Genomic DNA, 4,824 nt, shown 5'->3' with positions numbered 1-4,824 from the left:
CTCTGGTCCCCCCCCCACCCACCCCTCTCTCTCTTCCCCCCCCCCCCACCCACCCCTCTCTCTCTTCCCCCCCCCACCCACCCCTCTCTCTCTTCCCCCCCCCCACCCACCCCTCTCTCTCTTCCCCCCCCCACCTCTCTCTCTTCCCCCCCCCCACCCTCTCTCTCTCTTCCCCCCCCCCCCTCTCTCTCTCCCCCCTCTCTCTCTTCCCCCCCCCCCCCACCCCTCTCTCTCTCTTCCCCCCCCCCACCCCTCTCTCTCTCTTCCCCCCCCACCCCTCTCTCTCTCTTCCCCCCCCCACCCCTCTCCTCTCTTCCCCCCCCCACCCCTCTCTCTCTCTCCCCCCCCACCCCTCTCTCTCTCTTCCCCCCCACCCCTCTCTCTCTCTTCCCCCCCCCCACCCCTCTCTCTCTCTCTCTTCCCCCCCCACCCCTCTCTCTCTCTCTTCCCCCCCCACCCCTCTCTCTCTCTCTTCCCCCCCCACCCCTCTCTCTCTCTCTCTTCCCCCCCCCACCCCTCTCTCTCTCTCTCTTCCCCCCCACCCCCTCTCTCTCCCCCCACTCTCTACTCTCTCTCACTCTCTCTCTCTCCCCACTCTCCTCCCCCACTCTCTCTCTCTCTCTCTCTCCCTCCCTCCCTCTCTCTCTCTCTCTCTCTCTCCCCTTCACTCTCTCTCCTTCACTCACTCCCTCCCTCCCCAGACACTGAAGCCGAGACGCACATTGAACACCGCTGTCGGGGGGGCTGACACTTCCACGCATTCCCCATCCGCCCCAGCGCCTTTTACCTCGGCCTCAGGTCGCACGGAAGACCGCTAACACCGCCGCTTTTACGCCGTGTCTGCAGAGGCCTTGACGCGCTGCTACAATCCGGCGTGCGGCAGGATTCCGATCACCTGATCTTCAGGCGGGCTGAAGCCGCCGGCACCGCCATCTTGGTAAGGTAGAGCGCCAGGAGTGGGATACGGAAGGTCAATGAGCAGCCATCTTTGTAAGGTAGAGTCGTTGGGCAGGCATCTTTGTAAGGAAGAGTCACCGGGCAGCCATTTTTGTACGACAGAATGCAAGGAGGGGGTGGGTCAATCAACAGCCATCTTTGTGCGGTCATCATCATCATAGGGGGGTAGTGCTGGACAGGCTAATGGGACTCAAGGTAGACAAGTCCCCTGGTTCTGATGAAATGCATCCCAGGGTTATAAAAGAGATGGCGGAAGTTATAGCAGATGCATTCGTTATAATCTACCAAAATTCTCTGGACTCTGGGGAGGTACCATCGGATTGGAAAGCAGCTAATGTAACGCCTCTGTTTAAAAAAGGGGGCAGACAAAAGGCAGGTAACTATAGGCCGGTTAGTTTAACATCTGTAGTGGGGAAAATGCTTGAAGCTATCATTAAGGAAGAAATAGCGGGACATCTAGATAGGAATAGTGCAATCAAGCAGACGCAACATGGATTCATGAAGGGGAAATCATGTTGAACTAATTTACTGGAATTATTTGAGGATATAACGAGCATGGTGGATAGAGGTGTACCGATGGATGTGGTGTATTTAGATTTCCAAAAGGCATTCGATAAGGTGCCACACAAAAGGTTACTGCAGAAGATGAAGGTACGTGGAGTCAGAGGAAATGTATTAGCATGGATAGAGAATTGGCTGGCTAACAGAAAGCAGAGAGTCGGGATAAATGCGGTGGTTAGTGGTGTGCCACAGGGATCGGTGCTGGGACTACAACTGTTTACAGTATACAAAGATGACCTGGAAGAGGGGACAGAGTGTAGTGTAGCAAAATTTGCAGATGACACAAAGATTAGTGGGAAAGAGAGTTGTGTAGAGGACACAGAGAGGCTGCAAAGAGATTTGGATAGGTTAAGCGAATGGGCTAAGATTTGGCAGATGGAATACAATATCGGAAAGTGTGAGGTCATCCACCTTGGAAAAAAAAAACAGTAAAAGGGAATATTATTTGAATGGGGAGAAATTACAACATGCTGCGGTGCAGAGGGACCTGGGGGTCCTTGTGCATGAAACTCTTTGCATGAATCCCAAAAAGTTAGTTTGCAGGTGCAGCAGGTAATCAGGAAGGCGAATGGAATGTTGGCCTTCATTTCGAGAGGGATGGAGTACAAAAGCAGGGAGGCCCTGCTGCAACTGTATAGGGTATTGGTGAGGCCGCACCTGGAGTACTGCGTTGCAGTTTTGGTCACCTTACTTCAGGAAGGATATACTGGCTTTGGAGGGGGTACAGAGACGATTCACTAGGCTGATTTCGGAGATGAGGGGGTTACCTTGAGTAGACTGGGTCTTTACTCGTTGGAGTTCAGAAGGATGAGGGGTGATCTTATAGAAACATTTAAGATAAATGAAAGGGATCGACAAGATAGAGGCAGAGAGGTTGTTTTCACTGGTCGGGGAGACTAGAACTAGGGGGCACAGCCTCAAAATACGGGGGAGCCAATTTAAAACCGAGTTGAGAGGGAATTTCTTCTCCCAGAGGGTTGTGAATCTGTGGAATTCTCTGCCCAAGGAAGCAGTTGAGGCTATCTCATTGAATGTATTCAAATCACAGATAGATAGATTTTTAACCAATAAGGGAATTAAGGGTTACCGGGAGTGGGCGGGTAAGTGGAGCTGAGTCCACGGCCAGATCAGCCATGATCTTGTTGAATGGCGGAGCAGGCTCGAGGGGCTAGATGGCCTACTCCTGTTCCTTGTACTTATGTTCTTATGTTCTTATGTTCTTATAGGCATTCCCTTGGAATCGAGGAAGACTTACTTCCACTCCTGAAGTGAGTTCTTTGGTGGCCGAACAGTCCAATACGAGAGCCACAGACCCTGTCACAGGTGGGACAGATGGTCATTGAGGGAAAGGGTGGGCAGGGAGCCTAGTTTGCCGCACGCTCCTTCTGCTGTCTGCGCTTGATTTCTGCATGCTCTCGCCGTTGAGACTCGAGGTGCTCAGTGCCCTCCCGGATGCACTTCCTCCACTTAGGGCGATCTTTGGCCAGGGACTCCCAGGTGTCGGTGGGGATGTCGCATTTTATCAGGTAGGCTTTGAGGGTGTCCTTGTAACGTTTCCTCTGTCCACCTTTGGTTCATTTGCCGTGAAGGAGCTCCGAGTATAACGCTTGTGTTGGGAGTCTTGTGTCTGGCATGCGGACAATGTGGCCTGCCCAGCGGAGCTGATCGAGTGTGATCAGTGCTTCTATGCTGGGGATGCTGATGTTGGTGTGCCTGTCCTCCCAGGGGATTTGTAGGATCTTGCGGAGACATCGTTGGTGATATATCTCCAGCGACTTGAGGTGCTACTGTACATGGTCCATGTCTCTGAGCCAAACAGGAGGGCAGGTATTACTACAGCCCTGTAGACCATGAACTTGGTGGCAGTTTGGAGGGTCTAGTCTTCAAACACTCTTTTACTCAGGCGGCCGAAGGCTGTACGGTAGAATGCAGATTCGAGTTGGAGTTTCCAAGTTCCGATGGTGAAATGTGTTTTAAGAATTTTTAATTAATCCACACCCACATTTCTATCCTCTGCTGACCTGGTGAATGTCAGGATCATTTACTCCCCCCACCACCCCCCCCAATTTAGAAGCATAGCTTTTTATGGCACATCATCACGGGCAATCCCTCAGAATCGAGGAAGACTTGCTTCCACTCTAAAACATAGAAACATAGAAAATAGGTGCAGGAGTAGGCCATTCGGCCCTTCGAGCCTGCACCACCATTCAATAAGATCATGGCTGATCATTCACTCAGTACCCCATTCCTGCTTTCTCTCCATATCTTGATCCCTTTAGCCGTAAGGGCCATATCTAACTCCCTCTTGAATATATCCAATGAACTGGCATCAACAACTCTCTGCGGTAGGGAATTCTATAGATTAACAACTCTCTGAGTGAAGAAGTTTCTCCTCATCTCAGTCCTAAATGGCTTACCCCTTATCCTTAGACTATGTCCCCTGGTTCTGGACTTCCCCAACATAGGGAACATTCTTTCTGCATCTAACCTGTCCAGTCCCGTCAGAATTTTATATGTTTCAATGAAATCCACTCTCATTCTTCTAAATTCCAATGAATACAGGCTCAGTTGATCCAGTCTATCCTCATATGCCAGTCCTGCCATCCCAGGAATCAGTCTGGTGAACCTTTGCTGCACTCCCTCAATAGCAAGAACGTCCTTCCTCAGATTAGGAAACCAAAACTGAACACAATATTCCAGGTGAGGCCTCACTAAGGCCCTGTACAACTGCAATACGACCTCCCTGCTCCTATACTCTAATCCCCTAGCTATGAAGGCCAACATACCATTTGCCTTCTTTACCGACTGCTATACCTGCATGCCAACTTTCAATGACTGAATTACCATGACCCAGGTCTCATTGCACCTCCCCTTTTCCTAATCTGCCACCATTCAGTTAATATTCTGCCTTCGTATTTTTGCCACCAAAGTGGATAACCTCACATTTATCCACATTATACTGCATCAGCCATGCATTTGCCCACTCACCTAACCTGTCCAAGTCACCCTGCAGCCTCTTAGCGTCCTCCTCACAGCTCACACTGCCACCCAGCTTAGTGTCATCTGCAAACTTGGAGATATTACATTCAATTCCCTCATCCAAATCATTAATGTATATTGTAAAGAGCTGGGGTCCCAGCACTGAGCCCTGCGGCACCCCACTTGTCACTGCCTGCCATTCTGAAAAGGACCCATTTATCCCGACTCTCTGCTTCCTGTCTGCCAACCAGTGCTCTATCCACGTCAATACATTACCCCCAATACCATGTGCTTTAATTTTGCACACCAATCTCTTGTGTGGGACCT

General features: G+C 50.9%; 1 protein-coding gene across 1 annotated transcript in view; it reads right to left on the bottom strand.

Annotated features, from left to right (window-relative positions):
• tmem177 (transmembrane protein 177) overlaps positions 1 to 868 on the bottom strand; it is a 10,951-nt gene extending 10,083 nt beyond the window's left edge. Inside the window, exon 1 of the mRNA XM_070874357.1 lies at positions 788 to 868. The gene's annotated coding sequence lies outside the window, so the exon portion shown is untranslated. The remainder of the gene's footprint in view (positions 1 to 787) is intronic.
• Between the last annotated feature and the right edge of the window lie 3,956 nt (positions 869 to 4,824).

This window comes from Pristiophorus japonicus, chromosome 3 (assembly GCF_044704955.1).
Source record: "Pristiophorus japonicus isolate sPriJap1 chromosome 3, sPriJap1.hap1, whole genome shotgun sequence".
In the NCBI taxonomy this organism is placed as follows: Eukaryota; Metazoa; Chordata; class Chondrichthyes; family Pristiophoridae; genus Pristiophorus; species Pristiophorus japonicus.
Note: the sequence above shows the minus strand (reverse complement) of the source record. Positions and strands in the feature narration are given on the sequence as shown.